This window comes from Thermobia domestica, chromosome 15 (assembly GCF_964235325.1).
Source record: "Thermobia domestica chromosome 15, izTheDome1.hap1.1, whole genome shotgun sequence".
NCBI lineage: Eukaryota > Metazoa > Arthropoda > Insecta > Zygentoma > Lepismatidae > Thermobia > Thermobia domestica.
Genome location: NC_137468.1, coordinates 56,439,978 through 56,461,213, shown reverse-complemented (window position 1 = coordinate 56,461,213; position 21,236 = coordinate 56,439,978).

Below are 21,236 nucleotides of genomic sequence, written 5' to 3'. Positions count from 1 at the left end.
GGGCAAGATGATACATGTACCGTTTTACCCCACGCCTTTCTGTATTAACTTGCCCCGAAGTACACTCGCAAGTATTTCTCGTTATTTTTCAACCCTGCTTGCAGCTATGGCACCATGAGGCCTATATGTCTTTGTTCACAACACTCGCCAGTTCTCGTCGTAATGCTTAAAATTTTCACAAACCCACACTGTATTTATGAAATACTTTAGTACTCATCAACTGGAATTTACAGTCACAGTACTATTTTTCTTTTATATTAATTAAACCACCTATTTTTACAGCAATTTCGCCGGTATTCATGTAGTACCTCCATCTTGATATCTTCTTCTCCCTCAACTTCTATGATTGCTTACTGCTTACAGATATAACCACCAGAGAGAAAATATCATATTGCCCCTTGTACCAATTTTCCCCCATTTTCACATACTTCTAACATCTTTACTCATGATGGAAATGGGCTATGACCCTGAACATTTGATACATTCAGTATACTCATAATGCACTTTAAGATTATCAGAGAGTTCATTACGTGTGATTTCACCTTAATTGAAAATATGTGAAGTAGGGAAATAAGGCATTTTCTGTGAATCAAAGTACGCTTTATCTCAGGAAAGAGAATCAGATGGCGCTAACTGTTGATTTGCGCCTTCAGCACATGTTGGTTTCAGTGTTACCTTTACTGACTACCTCATAATTAGTACTTTCATTAACGTTTTTATGAAAGGACTGTATTACTTGGCTTTATAAGATTGGATTCTTGGCACGTTTATTACTGTAAACGGTAACTCGAATTAAAGCATATTTTTATTTTATTTATTTTTTATCTTGTAATATATAACTAGAGCTATTATCTCGTCTGAGTTTGATAGAAAAAAGCAATTCGTTAATATATTCATAGTAACACTAATTGGAACGGTAGCTATTTATACGGAAACATGTCTTTAAGTTTGATTTTTTCGTTTGTATGTTGAGGTTAATAGATAAATTATCTTTAAGGTTACCACATGTTTTGGTTAAACCTTGGAAAATATTTGTAAGGTGAAAAGCTCACATACTTAGGATTGAGATGGAATATAAAGCTAGAGCACTGCTATTATTTAAACAGATACCAAACATATGCGCTATTTAGTTATTAACGTATTTTTCTGGCATAGAGTTCAACATATAATCGTCAGATTCAAAGGTCACACGCTAAAATGTGACTGGAGGTGTGAGATTATATAGTACAAAGCCTAACATATTAGTTTGTATCAGTTAAACTTCAAATACTAGATTCTTTTGGTTATATTTTAAAAAAAGTTAGGTAAACCTATCACATACTTTGGGTATGAGAGCGTATTTACAATATGATATTGATCCCTTTATTTACCAGCACGATTCGTTCATATAAATATATTTTTACGTCATCCTCTCTTCTGTGTATACTTTATATTCTTAATAACTTAACATGTATTTATCATCTTTCGTTTGATTTTTTAAGGAAGAAACAACCAATTACAAGGTTAATATAGGTCATGGACGGATCCACTGGAGGGGGCGGTGAAGGATTCATCCAATAATCTGAAACTTTCGCAAATACTAAGTGCACCTCCCCTCACCCTACCGATATGTCTATGCAAAATATTAAAATAGAGTTGTAACACTGCTACATACAGTTAGTTTTATTGTAGTTTTATTTATTTCGTTAAACTCGTGTACAGAATAGAAAGCTTGTGGAAACAAATCGGACATCGTTGATACAATCAAAAGGCATTTGGCTCGAATCGTGCTCACAATATCATGCAACAATGTCTCCTTTTGATGAATGAGACGCGTGTTCTGATCGTTGTTCGTCATGAACAATCGCGCCACTGCCCTTGAACAAACATTCTGACTTACACCTTGCGTTCCCACGACGCCTCATATAACTGACAATAAATGTCTGTTGCTTTCACATTTGTTGCGGTCAAAAACGCGGAAATCCTCATCACATTTCATACTCGGCGGGATTTTCATTCATCTGCACCAATTCCATTTTCACCTCAATAACATAAAGCATTTTACAAGTGCAAATGATGTCTATTTACTTGCAAGGCATACTGGAACCTAACGCGCAAGAACAGAATTGTTATCGACGAGTGTTACTAACGTGAGCGCAAAACGTCTCCAAATTCAAAATTAAACCTCGTAATTTAAAACTTACAAGGTCATTTGGACTGAAATAGCTTATATAAGATGCGATGTGATTGGATGTGGTATATATTATAGATAAGCACAAAAAAGAGAGAGGGAGAGAGTTCAACATATTTGAACGATATTTTTGTTTTTGTACTCTGGGTAATACAAGTATTCCCAAACACACAATCCTTGAAGATGATATACATATTGTATGCAAGACCTTAGAGAAGAGAGATTATCTGGGGATTGCTTTGAGAGTGGGTAATCCAAAGTTCTTTCTTTTAAGAAATAGGAAATTCTTTCATCACTCTCTTCGTCACAGGAAAGAAAGGAGGAATAAAGCTAAAGCGCACAGATATATCAGGGGATTTCGGATCTCTGTTTCCATTTCATTTCACAAGAACAGCTTAGAGCAAAAGATAACTATGCATCTTTCAACTCAAGCTTTATTTCCGCTTTTTTTTTTCTTTCTTTAAGTTACAACATTCAACATAGTCTACGTGACATGGGAGATAAAACAAACCACCAGAAACAACAACTTAAATGATCGCTATGAATTCTAACATTACGCTTATTTACTTCAGTTTTTTGTTCGTTTTCTTTCCTTCATTTTTCTTTGTTTTTCCAGTTGTTGTGTTTAGCTAAGCCAGAAATCTTTGTGGGTGGTTTGTAGATCATAACAGTGAGAACGTGTATTCGTAGTTCTACCATAATCCGAGAGAGCAGCCATACCTAACAGTAAAGACAAATATACAAGGCAAGGGCGCCCGTCAGGGGGGCAAGGTGGGGCGCTCTCCCCTCCCTTAGAGGAAATTTTACTTCAGAATATCGAAAATCTAATAGAACTTTTACATTAGTTACAGCAAAATTTGAAACTATTTTTGAAACGTCGCTTATACTTGTCCCCCCCCCCCTTGAAACCACAACATGGGCGCCCTTGATACAAGGTGCTTCAAAATAACACTGACAACGTTTGGAGATGATTCCTGGCCCCAAAGTAAGACAAAAAGCATAGACCAACCTGGGTGCACAAATGCTTCCTTTCGTAGTTATAGGATGACGAAAACTTGAAAATATGAACTTTAAAGATCCATAGTTTCAATACTATGTGACCTACCGTAGTCGGGTCAAGACTTCACTCAGGAACTAGTATGTGCCCTATCTAAATATCCAACTTTCAGAAACCTGCGAACAATTTTTATAGGGGCAGTCGATGAACTGCAAATTATATGCCTGTAGCCAAACTCCCTCTATAAAAATTATTTCGTGAGTACCTTAGGATTCTGACACATGTATGTTTGGATAGCGCACATTTTAGTCCCTAAGTGAGGTCTTGACCCGACTACGGTAGGTCTCAGTTTTGGAGCAATGGACCCCTAAAGTTCACTTTTATCATGTTTTCGACAGCCTATAACTCCGAAAGGAGGTATTTGTGCACCCAGGATGGTCTATAATTTTTGTTTTATTTTGGTGTCAGGAATCACCTAAATGTTGTCGGTGTTGTTTTTAAAATCCCGTGTATTTTATTTTCATTAGTAAAAATAGATGGTACGTCGTACCAATTTTGTTACATTTTTATATTTAGATGACCCCAAAATAAATTAATATAACTTTGTAGAAATTTGTTAAATTACATAACGTAAAATTATTTATAATTTATCTAGGTAGAATGGCTGCACAATTCTAAATAAAATGTATTTTGTGAAAGTACTCACGGGTATAATGTTGTATGTGATTTTACAATAATAGTTTTGTTTTGAATAGTTAAGAAGAAGATACGTCTCCAACATTTCATTACCTAACTAAATAGTGATACGAGTGTTGTAACACCTGGTACAATTATACCAAATTCATCCCTTTTTGTCATTTATCGGCCTCTTGGTACCACGCTGGCATTTTCAACCCCTTTTGTGAGAAAGTTGGTACAATTCTATCCAATTCAGCACCAGTTAACAAATACTTGCCACATTTTCAAGTCTTTGCAGAAGTACCTTCCCATGAGTAGTGCTCCCAACGGGTCGGGTCGGGTCGGGTTGAAGACCGACCCGGGGGACCCGACCCGACAACCCCACCCGAGTTGACCCGATCCGAGTCGGGTCGGGTGGGGTCAACCCGATCCGTTTGAGAGCACTATGGTCACGACACTGGATGAACGCCAAAATGCACTCCCATTGGGAATTAAGCCCGGACCACGTGTACCGAAGTCTTACACGTTAACCACTAGCTAGATCAAGCGGGGGATTTGTATATTGCACCTTAATGAATATTTGGCACTTTTGAGGTTTGGTTATTTCTTTTTATAACTGATACCAATGTCCGACTTGGGAGAAATTTATTTTTTTTTCTTGCTTTAGTTCTATGTGACGAAATTTTTCTTCAAGGTCAGTGTTCTCACCTGCTTGGACTACAGGAGGTCTTCTCGGAAGGCAGTAGCAAGAGTCTCTTGGCGGAGACGAAAGGAAATCGTTTAACTACAATGATAAGGGTTGAGGAAACGGGAGAACGCCTGTGATTTTTTTCCAACCCTTCAACTTTAATTCCAAAATAGGTTCTTATGATTCCGGGACCCGTGCCACTTTAATTTTTCTTTCTCGGTAATTAAAACGTATTTTACAGTATATATAGTTGCACGTAAGAAGATACATAATATGAATTTTGTAATTTAAAATTTAAAAATACAGTATGATATTTAATTATATAGTACTAATTTTATTTCATCACTTTCATCCCATGCAGTCAAGTCTTGGTCCTGTATTTCGTAGTATTGGTGGTCTTTCATGCTATACAAGAGCCAAGAATGCTTGCCTCATCGGTACAAATGAAGACCAAGTGTGATTTTGATTATGGTCTTTCATATTATACGGGAAGCAAGAAAATACGTTCATCGCTACTTGGTGATCACCAAAACAAGGCCAAGAGTAAGATTACTACGAAATTCGTCTTGCATATCCAATCTTTATCTTGTTCTTGTATCGATGTCCTTGGGCTTGGTGAAATAAAATGAAATATTCAGTTTAAGGTTCTTCGATTCTGCACCGAGGCTAAGGGATATGGTGACCATGAGAAATGAATGAAATGGTGGAATGAAGAAAGTGGGAGGAAACAGGAGAAATCCGAGAAAACACACTACACGGCGTTTCTCCACCACAAAGCCCACTTAGCACAATCTGGGATCGAACCATGGACGCCACGCACCAGAGATGAATTCTCTACCACTGAGCCACCGCAGCCCTGCTTGGGCTTGGTCGTCCATATCCATTCTTTCTTTTGGCCTTGCTTAAACAACTTCTATTTTTGTTCTAAATCCAGACTTCATATTGGCGTAGATATTAATATTACAGTCGATTGGTAAAATCAATCTTCCACACTTAAAAATTAAACTATACACAAGTACAAAAAAAAGCATTTACCATAAAAACACTAGCTGCAAGTGTTCAAAATAGATTTATGATTTCTATAAAATCAATTGAAAATTGCTATTTTTAATTATTCAGCTAGTGAAAAACAGCAGCTTTCGACTCCAGCCGAGTTTAAACTCAACCTAAACTCAGTTGACCAAAGTGAACTGACCCGACTGACCCGACCCGATAACCCGACCCGAGCTGACCCGATTGACCCTATCCGACAACCCGACCCGATCTGACCCGACCCGATCCGTTTGAGAGCACTACCCATGAGATTCTGGGGCTTGCATATGTACTCTCTTACTGCACATGACATGAGATATTATGTGTATTACGTGTATGTGAGTATTATGTTTTCTGTTTCTGTGTGTGTATTATGTATATTTGTACTGCACTAGTTAGAAATAATACACGTAATACCATTGTGACTTAAAATTTTTAATAATGTGTTGTAATGTCTTTCAGGGAAGGTTCTAGGACCCCGGACCAGTTTTACATTTTTTCTTTTATAAATGTCAGTTTACTTACCTTATATTCTTCTTATAGTCTATTATCCTCCTTCAGTCGTGAAATAAGCGAGAATAAGGTGCAATAATTTATATTTTAATATGTCATTATAACGTACTGTTTACACATGAACTCGGATGTGATCGATTTGTTCCTCGGTTTATATATATTTCTTATATATGCCCATAATACCGTTTTGGTTTGTTGTTCACTTTGAAATAGAGACGCGTTTGGTTTCCTTATAATACATACCGAAGATGATAACTGTTTTCCCTTTTAATTTGTGGCCTCTGTTTTACTTCCTACTTGCGAGAAAAGTTTCTCCTACTTCCACGGTTGTTCAGGCAGTGTTTTTTCCAGACCTGTTTTTTTTGTGGGGGGGGGGAGAACTACCAGAACTCCCGGAGCTCTGAGAGTGTCCTCCGGAGCAGACCAAAATAATATGTTTATAATATAATAAAAAATAGAATAATATCAGCAGTGCCCCCCGGAATATGTGTGCCCCCGGAATATTATTTCTGAACGAAATACTGGTTCAGGGTCCTCTTATTTAGATGTTTTTAAAAACTAACTTTTAAAAAGTGCACTTTCTGGATTTGAACTCTTGGAAGAGGGGAGGGGGAGTGTTCTAGAATTTTATCTCTTTTAGTTTCGTATTATAGAGTCATGTTTTACACTGGTATAAAATAATGAATTCAGCCCTTTTTGTTTCAATTTGCTACTATTTTTCAGCCTACTCCAGAGCTAGGACTGTGGCAACACTGGGTGATACTGATCATGCTTACGAATAACCAATTCAATGCATCCTTACTTGTTTTCAAATTGACTTATAAATATACTTTATTGCTTCTTAAAGGAAAGAAATACAGTTACGGCCCGAAAAATATTGTTGCGTTATAACATTGTTATTCCTAGTTATTAACAAGCAGAACTGCACAAAATATCACAACGTCGAACATGCTACTAAACCCAGTTTTCATATTTATGATACAATTTTTCTCAGTTTGAAAGCATTCCTTGTAAAACTCTCTTCATTCAACATGAATAGTTACTACTCCTTGTCTCGTCACATAATGAGATTTCCTATATTGGAAGTACTTTTCATGGATTTACGTTAAAACTATTATTTTATCGCGTGATATAGAAATCAAATAGGTACGGGAACAACAATCCTAATATAATAGAATTTTGCCAGAGAAGACATGTCGATTTTTGTTACTGAAAGAAACAAAGAATAGTTTAGTTTCAAACTTGTGTGTCTTGTATAGTCATATCTGTTTATATAGGTTCGTACTTTACGACTATCTTTTTTTTCTCTGTCCCTCTTTCTGGAAGCCTGTTATGAAAAACAAGCCATTATCCTATATATATTTGATAGTTAACATTACGTGCGTTAAAAGCAAATGCAGATCCATTGCCACAGTTATCTTGTAATAAATGTTAAGCGAAATATGTACCACTTGTTAAGCCACATACGGTATACGTGATAATGGAACCTAACAGCCCGTGGTTACTAACATTCTACGCTATTCATTATTTTTTTAAAACAAATTCAGAGAGAAAATACTGTTTTATCTCCTGTTATCAGCTTTTGTTTAAACACCATTTTTAATTTTAATGGTACGTTAATGTTTTTAGTGCTCGTTTAGAATAGACATTATAGTTAGCTCTCCGATATAACATAAATGACCCATGAGGCTTCCAGTGTAATAACCTAATTTTGTTGCGTAGTTAATCCTCATTTGTCTGGTCCAAAACTAACTATCTCTTTCAGGAATATGGTCAGAACTACACAAGTAATCCAGGACACAGGAAAACAAGAGAAAATGTACCTGAAACATGGTATTCAAAATGTTTCGTTTTCCGATTTAGGGGAATTTGTAAATTAGAATTCTCGATTTTAAAACTAGGACATCTCAGTAATTATTGTACTTCAGAGTTTAGTAGCAATATTCCAGGATAGATGCAGGTACGCTGTAACTATTACCGATAGCAAAATTGTTCATTATCAGAAGTTAATGCCATAAACATTATTCTTTTACCAGAACATTTTGTAAATAAAGTATCTGTGCCCTTCTAAATATCAGTCATCGTAGACACTATAGTTCTTATTTTCAAGGATCGTTCGAGAATTTGTGCCCTTCTAAACATCGGTCATTTAAGACATCTTGATTCCCATTGTCAAGGATTCTTACAATTGTTAGAGCATCGGCTCTTTTAATCATCGGTCATCGAAGACCATGTTATTCCATTATCAATGTTTTTATAACATATGTGCCCTCCTAAACATCGGCAATCGAAGACGTCAATTGTCATTGTCATTGGCATTGTCAAGAATCCTTACAGTATATATGCCTTTCTAAATATTGGTCACCGAAGACACCCTGATTTCCATTGCTTTTGGTCTTTAGAGCATCTGTACCCTTCGGCAATCAAAGATGCGCTGATTTCCTTTGTCAAGGATCATTAAAGTAGCAGTGCCCTCAGACAATTGGTTATCGAAGACACTCTGGTTTTTATTATTAAAGATCATTTGAGCATCTATACTCTTCTAAACATATACAATCGAAGACATCCTGATCCTTAAACCCAGTACTCTATTTTGTAAATTACTTGTGAACTACTTTCTTTTTTTCACGTCGCTATGGCAAATAGTCTAAGTATAGATTCCTTCAGGGAAGTAATGCTCCCGGAAGTAGGAGCAAAATACATGGTTCTGATTGGTTGGCGTTATCTGTTTCTTGCCACGTAGCGTACATATAGCAGAAATCAAATACTTGCAGCTGTTAGTCCTCGTGGCTGAGCGTGCTAGCGCAACGGGTTATTAATGAAAATCGTTTTTGAATCATGGGTTCAAATCCAGCTCGAGTAAAGTTTTTAAATTTTTATAACACTTTTTCATTAAAATAAGATGACAATAATACTCAAAAAAGCAATTTACTTACTTTTGTGCAGATTAGTAGTAGTAATAGTAGTAATAGTAATAGGAGGAAATTCGGTATCAATATGGAAAATGAAAATTGTTCCAAATTTCTATTACTTCCGATTTCAGTAGAAGATTATTGGCATAAATAGCATTTGTGCTTGGTTGAATGCATAAGAGTAAAAAGCTTCTTCTGACCTTCATACTGAGTAACGATCAATATTGAAAACCGGAAATAAAATTCCTCCCACTTCCGGACAAAATGAAGAGATGAAGTCGAGACTGAATCTATTTTTCGGAGAAAATTGTAGCTGATTTCAACGAGTGATTAGGGCGCAAAAACAGTATAATGTTGAAATTCTAAATCTACGTCAGAGAAAACCTACATCGCTAACTTGTTACTGTTTTCGCTCTTGTATCTATCAACAGGGACGGACATAGCCATTGTGAAAGGATCAGCACGACACATACATAGCATAGTTTGAAAGTCAAAAAGTTTTATGAGTGGTCCCGGGTTCGATTACCCGTTGGGGACACTCGGTCTTGTAGTGCACACTGAGAAAAATGCCTTTTCCGGACAGCGGTATATTGCACAAATATACGGAATCTTCTTGCTTATTACAGAAATCAATACGAAGCATACGTTATCCGTATGCTACATAGGCACTGCCCTTAGATGTTTCATATGGAAAGTACGTATAGATGGAACACTTATACAGGAAGTATTATAAAACATGCGTTTTCAGTTATATGTTTGCTGTACGTTAAGTCCAAAAACTATAGGATTTACAAATGTAACATACAATTTTTCGCACGCCACATGCGATTTTTTTCTTAGTGTAAAAGTTCTTTGATACCAGCCATACGGACTGAGGTTTTCCTATGTTTTCTATCAGGCAAATTCCGGTATAGTACTTAATACAATGGTCCTAGGCTGCTTCCTTTCATTGCTCGCCAATTCCGTGAATACTGCCTATTGGGTACTTATGAGTTACGTCATCCGTCATAAATGACGGACTAACATAACCATAGATACCTTAAGTCCAGAATTCTAATTCCTATGCTAACTAAAAAAAAATCGGATTAATCATACTTTAATGTTGGAAGTGTAAAGCTGCAGGAATATTTATAGAGAAATGCGAAGAACATCAACTACACCTTGTAGCTCCAGACGTATGGCCTACTCGGTATAGTAGATCAATTAAACAAATCGAAGAGCCCATACTGCATTTGATTTCCAGTTATATACATGACCAACAGCATTTTACAATATTACTTGGAAAGATGACAGGAAGATACTATAGTGGTATACCTTTTTTTCTAGTCCACCACGACCAGCATCCGTCAAAAGGTTACCGCCCGTTATATCGGGAAGCAAGATAACAGGAAGAATTAGGATTGGAAAACTTATGGTATGGTTTTGATGGTTTAAATAAACTTTGTTGAAAGTTATAATATTTCACACATAAAAATGACGTCATGGAGAATTATTTCATCTATTATAATATAATAGGGAGGTAATTATAGTGTGGTTTTGTGGATATGAGGGCCATTAACTATAATCATTATTGAACTGACTATTGGTTAAATATTGAGATAGATAGATATCATTCGATATATCAAATCGAGCTAAACAAATTGGATTGTTTGAAGAACAATTTTTGGGATGTTTAAGGCAAGTGAATGATGATGGTGGAATTGGTATAAGAATGTGGGACAAAATGGGAGTATTCCAAGAAATCCCATGGACACTATATTGTCAACCACTAATTTACGTGGCCGGGGAACGTGAGACTTTCGTCTGTACGTTACATAACACGAAAATTCCTGAAAAACAGTGAATCTTTAATTTTTTGGAATAATTATTTAGAGTAATATTATCTCGGCCAAGTTTGTTAATGTAGTCAACAAGTTAACTCCTTCAAGGGGTAATGGTGACTTAAACGGTATTTATCCATATCTCATTTTTTACTATAGAAACAAAATCAGTAACGAATATCGCTGTTAGATGGCAGCAAACATCCTTCAGTAGTTGACATCTACCAGACGAAATTGAAATTTCAATTTGCTGATCCTTTTTATTGTTAACCTCAGTTTATTTCTTTAAATTTTTGACATATATCTGTTTTATATATTCTTATTTTTCCCCAAACGTTATACTCAAATTTGAAAATATGCAATAATAGATTTAGAAGAAAAAAAAGAACTTTAGTGCAAAGTTTAAAATCATGCAGATTTGGATCAATAGGTCCATATATTTCAGGAAAAATATTTCTTGTAGGCCTTATATCTGGAGAACTACATATAGTGTAGCTAAACGAAAACTACCACTTAACTCAATATGATGTGCTTATCCCGTTAAAAAAAGACACGAAACTCGATTTAGGTGCCGTTCAAAAATTTCGTGGGCCCTGATCCAAAAAATATGCAATATATTTTCATCAAAAATATTCTTTTACGCCTTATATCTGGAGAACTAAATATAGTATGGCCAAACTCATACTAACAATTAACTCAGTATGATGTGCTTATTCCGTACCAAGTACAAAAACTCGATTTAGGGTCCGTTCATAAATTTTGTGGCCCCTGATCCAAAAGACCCAAATATTTTGCAACAAAAACTTTCTTATAGTCCTTACATATATCTGAATAACTATATATATAGTGTAGCTAAACCAAAACTACCCTTTAACTCAGTATGATGTGCTTATTCCGTAGAAAGTACAAAAACTCGATTTAGGGTCCGTTCATAAATTTTGTGGCCCCTGATCCAAAAGACCCAAAATATTTTTCAACAAAAACTTTCTAGCAGTCCTTACATATATCTGAATAACTATATATATAGTGTAGCTAAACCAAAACTACCATTTAACTCAGTATGATGTGCTTATTCCGTATTAAGTACAAGAACTCGATTTAGGGTCCGTTCATAAATTTTGTGGCCCCTGATCCAAAAGACCCAAAATATTTTTCAACAAAAACTTTCTTGTAGTCCTTACATATATCTGAATAACTATATATATAGTGTAGCTAAACCAAAACTACCATTTAACTCAGTATGATGTGCTTATTCCGTAGAAAGTACAAAAACTCGATTTAGGTGTCGTTCAAAAATTTTGTGGTCTCTGATCCAGAAACTAATTATTCGCTAATATTGCAATGTTTTGATATATTTTTTTTCATCAGTCCCAAAATTGTTGGGCGAGAGCGCAAACATTTAGTACATATTTAAAGATAATCCTAAAATTCTTGTTTATTTTTATACTTGTAACTTTTAATTCACCATTCCTTCTCACTACTAAAAGTTTCTGAACATATAACTTCTGTTTTACTGTTTTCATCTTTGCTTCAACTAGTAATTCATAATTAGAAAATACGTTTGCGAATAGCTTTATCTCCCTTCATACAAATTGGTTGCACTAGTCCAGTGGTTCTCAACCGGTGAGTAGTGTGTCACGCAGTTCCATAAGCTGTGTCGCGAAATCTTAGAATATATAAATCATGAAACATTAATAAGTTAAAATCAATTTTGAAACAGTTTGTACCAGTCAGTGTTCGCTGCAGCAAAAACAGTGCTCAGTGTTAAATAGATACTACTTTGTAGGAACGTATAGGTTTACTATGTTATAATTTTTATTATTATTATTATAATAAAGGAAATAAGTGTAGCACGAGTTTTAGGTTTTAATAAGGTATGTCGTCAGTCAAAAACAGGTTGAGATACACTACACTTGTCTAATCACACTGTTCAACAAATGTTGATCGAAAGTATGTAAATTCTTTGAAATTGCGATTTTTACATTCATTTAAGCATAATATCAAAGGAAATGATAATAGAAGAATTTTCTTAGCTCAGGTTGTGAAAAAACGCCCTTGTACAACAATAGCTGTATATATACAAATGTATTAATATTTATAGAACATTTAAGCAAAATCCTTGTAAAAACCTACATTTCACTTTTTTTTATCTATTGCACTGTGATGTGATAAGCTGGGGAGTTAAGAAGTACCCTAACCTATAGCTTTCTATACCCTTGTACTTACTTTTTCAAAATTGCGCAAATACCAGTTTCATAGCGATACACAAAATAAAGTAACAGTGGTCAAGTTAAACATTAACAATTCCCTAATAAAAAATCATTATTAACATCAAAACATGAAAAATATGTATAAATACCTTTTTGTGCAAGAACTACACTGCAATGTAGACAAAAGTTTCAAGTGATCCCTTGTACAGGATTATGTTTATTTTATTTTGAGCGTCTTCGCTTGGCTTGCCTTTTGTAGGTTACATCTGGAGCATTCCTTGCAATAGTCCAACAGTAGTCGGCCAATATGTTAGAACTCCACTTTCCCTCATATCTCTTCTCCATGGCTGATGGAATATCTTGATGGAAACGCTCACCATGTTCGTCACTTACTGCTCCACAATCTTCGGGAAAGAAGTCTAGATGTGAATGAAGAAAGTGGAGTTTCAGAGACATATTGCAACCAAGATTTTCGTAGCACAATAACAACTTTGCTACCAGTTGTTTGTAATTTGTTGCTCGGTGTCTTCCCAAGAACTGTGAACAAACACTCTTCAAGCTTTCCCACGCAGCTTTCTCCTCACCTTGGAGAATTTCCTCGAACTTGTGATCTTTGAATAGTTGCCTAATCTGTGGCCCTATGAAAACCTCCTTAACTTTGGCATCACTTTATCGAGGGAATTGTCCTCTTAGGTACTTATAGGCCTCATCCTCTTGGTTCATGCTCTTAACAAAATTTTTCATAAGACCTAATTTAATATGTAGAGGGAGAAGCAAAATTCGGTTACAATCTACCAGTGGTTCATGCTGCACATTTTTCACTCCCGGCTGAAGAGTTTCTCTGGTACTCCAATCACTTTTGCGGTAATGAGATCCACGATCTCTACTGTCTCATTCACATATAAAGCAACAATACTTTGTATACCCTAACTGCATACCTAGCAACAGTGCTATTATTTTAAGGTCACCACAAATGAGCCACTGAAAATCGTAATATTTAATGGCTTGAAGTAAACGTTTCAAGTTTTCATAAGTTTCCTTCATATGAACTGTGTAACCTACAGGAATTGAAGGAAGTTCATTTCCAATATGTAAAAGCACTGCTTTTAAACTCACCTTGGACGAATCTATAAAGAGCTTCCACTCCGTAGGTTCGTAATTAATTTTAAGTGCCCTCATGAAACCATTTACATCTGTACATGCCACAAGTGTGTCTTCCGTAGTAAAAAATGAAGTGAGCATCTTCTCCCTATTCCGATACACTGAAATATTTACTTTTTCCTGCAATAAATTCCATTGCTTTAAGCGTGACGCTAAAATTTCGGCTTTGCTTTTCGAGAGGTCCAAATCTCTGATTAGACCACTTAGTTCCTCTTGAGTAAGTCTATGTGGTTCACATGGAGGTTCTTCTACAACAAACGTAGGGTCCTTCGAAGTACTTGATTCAGGAGCTTCAACTACTTGATCATCATCAGAAAAAAGATCGTATTCTTTAGGTGGGTCAGGAACAGGTAGTCCTTCTCCATGTGGAACAGGGCGCATTGCAGAAGGAATGTTAGGATAGATCAAGGCCCATTTCTTCTTCGTGGAAATTCCCTTCTTGACGGAAGGAACCAAACAAAAATAACAGTCTCTGATGTGGTCGCTTGGCTCCCTCCAAATCATGGGCACTGCAAAAGGTATTGAGCGCCCCTTCCCATTAATCCAATTTCTTAGCTTGCTGGCACAAGTGTTACACACAATGTGGGGTGCCCAAGATTTATCTTGGTCTCGATTTTATAACCAAAGTAATATTGATAGGATTTTCTTATTAGTGGTGTTATAGTCTGCTTTTGTGAGGAAAATATCACTTCCCCACATACGTAGCAGAAGCTATCCGCACTGTTTACACAATTTCGCGGCATTTTTGTTTATTGAAATTCTCAAAATGTCACTTGAAATAGTTCCGACAACTATTTAAAAATATACATTCGAAATACCAGTATTTTTGCCTACTTGTAGTTGTATTTTTATGTCCTGCACTACACAAACGTCACACCTAAAACGCTGATAACTGCACTAAACCTGTCTTTTCTAACAATAGCAGAACACTACTGAGATAAGGAACACAATGAAACCAAGCGTTCATATAGTTTCTCCAGTGTTGCCGAATCAGTGTAACATTTTACCCCAAACGAAGCGAATATATTTATTTTTAAAGCGTTATTATTATACATGCCTGTTAAACGAAAAGTAGAGCTAATATTCGAAAATAACTTTCAAATTCGTGATCAGCACCACGAAATCAATAAGAATTAGCTGGTTTTGTTCAATTTACATTTTCGTTGTTGAACAGTGTTATTAATATTGTAAATATAAATTATTGAATTATCAAATAATAATATATAGTACTAAATTCCCATGTAAAGAAGGATGTTTATATGTACTTGGTAAATTACAAATTCTCAATGAACCAGGTTCAATAAGATTACAAGGAAATAACTTCAAGAGATAATTTAAAAGTGCTTTGATACCGCTCGGCAAAATTAAGGAAAAGAAAACAAACTTAGTAAGGGAAAATAAGTAAAAGAAAAGGGTTTTAGGAAGTTATTGGTTACTCCTTGTAATTTTTCTTGTCACGTTCAGCTGCATTTAACGTTCAAATTATAAATGAGAACGATAAACTCAGTCTGACAGATTCACGACTACTCGTTTGCCTTTATGTAAAATTCTTCTTTTTGTTCCACTTATAGAAGTCTTTAATTCACAAGAGAAGTCATTTAAATGAAAGACTGGACGCTTTCTAAACGGTCAATTGTGAAAACACTCATCTATCAGAGAACTCCGCTGAGAGTAAAGACCCTTTGTCTGCCAAACTGTTGATTCTTCTGCAACACTTGAGACACCACGAAACGACTTAGTACTGTACTATGTAATTATATCCAGCATTTCAATGAAAAGAACGGAAAGGAGGCATGGAATTTTCCAAACTGTAGAACACTGAGAAACGAAAACCAACAAATAGGTTGATTTCAGTGTTGGATTATCTTCTCTAAGTGTGGCTCAGTTAAACATGTACTGTAGGCTAGATGAAAATATTCCTACCACAATACCATTCAAGAAATCCAATCCTAATTAGTGTGTTATTCGATTGTTTATTGTGATACTCTTCCTTATCCTCAATATTGGCCTGCTTTTTGGTCTTACTAATAAAAAAAACAGTGGAACGTTTAATGGTGACTACACTACTCACCTCTAATTCCTTAAACGATCATGGCCATCTGGAAATGTTAAGAATCGGAATAGTATACAATTTACTTACAGAGTAGTGTATAACACAATTTACCAATCACAAAAACGTTTTTCTTTCGTTTCTTTGTTCGTTTCTTTGTTGAAGTTTGATGTCTCTTTTCAGCACAGAGAGCTCCTTTGTGGCTAAGCGGTTAGCATACGCGCCTTTGGCGTCAGAGCCCCGGGATCGATTCCCGGCGGAAGCTCATGTACTTCGGATTTCAAGTTAATCAATAGCTCCCGTCACATATAGCCTCGCAGCTGAAAAGGTTGTTAAACTCAAAATCAACGCGACTCTGTTTCAGCACAGAAATTATGTGAGGCATGGTCTTACGGTTTAAGGTAGAATGTTGAGTGAATTTTAATTTTGTGTGCAGCAAGGCGCCCGCCTTTGTCACTAGATCAGTGGTGAAAGCTCCACATTTCAATACAGTGAAAATGGTGTGTCAATTCAATACAATTTTCCCACAGGCAACTGGTCAGAGCGTAACTACTATCTTTGCGTGTTATTTCAACGCGAAGGGTCAGATATCGAGGTTAACACATGCCAGTGATCCCAGCGTGAGTACCACTTTAGTGTGTAATTTCAATACCAAATGTCTGATATTGAGGTTAACACAGATCAGTGATCCCAGTGTGACTACCACTTTAGTGTGTTATTTCAATGCCAAATGTCCGATGTTGAGGTTAACACAGATCAGTGAACCCAGCGTAGCTGCCACTTTAGTGTGTTATTTCAATACCAAATGTCCGATATTGAGGTTAACACAGATCAGTGATCCCAGTGTGATTACCACTTTAGTGTGTTATTTCAATACCAAATGTCCGATGTTGAGGTTAACACAGATCAGTGATCCCAGTGTGACTACCACTTTAGTGTGTTATTTCAATACCAAATGTCTGATATTGAGGTTAACACAGATCAGTGATCCCAGTGTGACTACCACTTTAGTGTGTTATTTCAATACCAAATGTCCGATGTTGAGGTTAACACAGATCAGTGAACCCAGCGTAGCTGCCACTTTAGTGTGTTATTTCAATACCAAATGTCCGATATTGAGGTTAACACAGATCAGTGATCCCAGTGTGATTACCACTTTAGTGTGTTATTTCAATACCAGCAATCCGATATTGAGGTGAACACATGCCAGTGATGCCAGTGTGACTACTATTTTGGTGTATCATTTCAATACCAAATGTCCGTAATTGAGGTTAACACATGGCAATTTGCCCAGTGTAACTACCACTTTAGTGTGTTATTTCAATACCAAAGATACGATATTGAGGTTAACACAGGCTAGTGATCCCAACGTGACTACCGTTTTAGTGTGTTATTTCAATACCAAACGTCCGATATTGAGGTTAACACACGCCAGTAACTAATAATACTTTGGCGTATTATTTCAATACCAAAAGTCCGATATTGAAGTTAACACACGCCAGTAGTCCCAGCGTAACTACTACTAGGGCGTATTATTTCAATAACAAAAGTCCGGTATTGAGATTAACACAGACCAGTGATTCCAACGCGACTATCATTTTCGTGTGCTATTTTAGTACCAAAGGTCCAATATTGAGATTAACACAGGTCACCGGTCCCAGCGTAACTACTACTTTGGCGTATCATTTTAACACCAAGGGTCCGATATTGCGGTTAACAGAAACTTCGTCTTACTATTTGAAACAGAGATTGAATTTAAACATCATTACAGAACTTGGTGACCATCTACAGAAATGCCTCTTAGTAGCGTGGTGCGGGGTGTTGATAGTGACGGTAAGACCAAGGCTTGTGAGAGAGATGGTTGCATATCGTGAGTGGTGCTCTCAACTAGATGTGGTTTGTGCAGCTCCAGATTCAAACTGTTCAATATTTGCACGACACTGGGTTCCTGAAGGCATGTAGTGCATGTGTAAGTGCTGCAAGTATTTTATTTCCATTTCAGACTCTGGATTTTGTGAGTGTTGTATACCCCAGTATAACGCTAACACTATATTCGTGTGTGTGTGTTTTGAAGTAAACATTTCTCGAAAAAGGTAAAACATGTAATGGGATCTGTGGAGGGAATAAATAGTTCGTTGTACCAGTTTCCACAATAACCCATTAGTATTTCGTACCCAACCTGCCGGTTTGATCACTATGTCATATTTTAGCCGGAGCATGTCACTAACAAAAAGAACAGTATTTGAAAGATGGACTTCAAGTGACGCACGAAATCGATCTGTGGAAGTATATTCGTTACTACGATCGTTGTTTGGGTTAAACAATTACACAGAAGACGTTGATCGTGCACTAAACAAATATAGTCGGCTATTATGCGTGGACATAAATAAAAATTGGCTAAGATGCAACAGAACGTATACTCGAGATCAGAAGAAATATGAAAAGTGGCTTAATTCGCTGTGCTCGTTGCCGGACTATGTAAGTAATTTAATTAATTCCACCCGCCTCCGACGACAATAGGTAATGCTAATAGTGTTCGTGGAAGGCCGCAAAAGCCACTCGACCAGTGTTCGGTAAAAACGAAGAAAAGGCGCGTGGAAGAACTGATCGCAACTAAACTTCTCGAAGAACTTCGTTTTGCTGTAGCGGAAGCAGAGGCGAAGATGTCAACATCGAATTCATCACAGTAGCAAAAATACTTGTCACCGACTAAGGTGCTAGCGTTGTACCATGACCTTGACCTATCAGAAGCTAAATACAATATACTCCTAACTGTCGTAAACGCAGTGAACGAGGACTGTTTTCCTATTATGCAGGAATAAAAAACGACGAGAAATATCTTTTGCCTGATCCTATCTTAGTAACTGATGTATCAGCTAGTGTCAGTGTTCAAGACGTTCTCAATAAGTCCATGGACAATATATCACAATCTCCCACACTTGGACGGGAGTGCGGGCCACTGCGCGTACACACAAATATTTGCCGAAAAGTAAGCACTGACCAATACATATTTTTGATTGCTTTTGCTCCTTTGAAATAAACTGATTCAGATTCAAATGGAACAATGCGGCAAAACAATCGTTCCTCATCTACACTTTATTGCAGCTATTTAAATTTACAGTAGGACGTCGATAATCCAAACGTCAAAAATCCGAACGCGGTCCCTAGATGCTTTTTACATTTTGTCTTAGCGCTAGCGATAAAGAAACAATAGGGTTGTGTGAAGTCCGTGTTTTCTCAAAATCTTATTATCTGCAATTGTTTGTCATACATATTTTTATTTTTATTTTCCCTTAGCCCTATACAAGTTAAGTTTTAAGTGTGAGTTACAAGAACAGTGTAATTTAGTGTACGAGCAATTTCTTCAGTAATATTAAATGTAAGACGTCTTTCGTATGGTATTGTAATTACTATATGTGCTGTATAACCACTGTATCGATAAAAGAGTATTAACCTCATATATTTGGAATACAGAAGATATTTATAGCCTAGAGCATTACCGTTGTTTAAATAGATACCAAACAGGTGTGCTTCATAGAAGTTAAAGAGAATGTTTTGTTAAACTTCAAAACACACATACACATACAGATACTATTTGTTTGTTTCTGAAGAACAAAGAAAAAATTAAGCATTTAGATTGGTCAATCAGTCAGCACGAGAATAGACTGAAATACTGTGACGTCACATCCTTTTCGTTGTCATGGTGATCGTCCTTTTATTTTCTAAACAACAAGTAGCTTTAATACCTAAAGGATCTAAATGCAAAATGAAAATAGTGATGAAATATTTCTGAATTGCGAACATTAGACTGAATAAAATATTTGTTTCTTTTTGAAATATTTCCAATCAATGAAACTAAAAAACAGAGATATATAAAAAGAAAGAGAAAACAAATGTATTCATCTTGTTCATAATCAGGTATTAACGTTAAATAATTCTGGAAAATTTTTGATTCATTAATGTAAGTTTCATAACATCGCATACGTGTACAGGATTAAAGTTTAACAGTAGTTTTGAATATATGCTGAACCATCCACAATTGGATGTTTACTTATTATACTGTTTCTATTTTTTTTAAAAAAAACATTGATGCGGAATATAAGAAAAGATCTGTCCTATATCCACTGATGGTCCGGATTGAATATTTCCAAATACTTTTTTAAATACTGTAGGCATTAATATTGTGCACTTCCATTATGAACAGCGGACTTAAGAAAAGTAAATGTCCCAATAGAATTAACATTGTTCTAAAAGATATTTTTTCTTTTAAAACATCGTATATTTTTACTTTTCCTTCTGCTGACAGTTTGTCAATCTGCACTTTAGGCATTTTATATTCTGCATAATTGCTTCTAAAGGTGAATTACATGATAACGATTTTTAGATTAATTATTTGATTTCTACCTTATCACGTAGAGATTTGGCGCTTTTAGAACTAAGTTCCTTAGATATTAGTCTTTCTTTATAAATTATCTTGATTTTATTCGAAGTTTCCTAAACGCATTTCCATATTCTAAATCTGTACCCTTTCTCATCAACTTTATTAGTTGTTAAAATATTTTATAATTGTAAATAAATTTACATCCACTGTCCTTGTTTGTACTAGACCATTCGCTTCACGCGTTTGTATAAAAAAAAAACATGACGATCACCATGGTAACGGAGAAGAAATGACGACATCACTATTTCAGTCTATTTCCTTGGAGTTTTCACGTTTTATATAAAAAAAAAACACCTTTTTCCTAAATTTACCCTCGAAATTTCCCTCAAACTACGAACACTTCTTTAACTTTTATTCATAATGATAATCATATTCATAATCAGAAATCTACCGGTCTAGTCACACATTTGTATTTTTCACTAACATCAAGTGAGTATCCTTTTACATCTGGAAGCTAAGTTACAATTATAAAACATTGCCATCCAATACGGAAACTCGAAGATTAACACTTCAATAATATAATATTGGAGGGCTAAATACTGGTGGTAACTGAACTTATTCTGC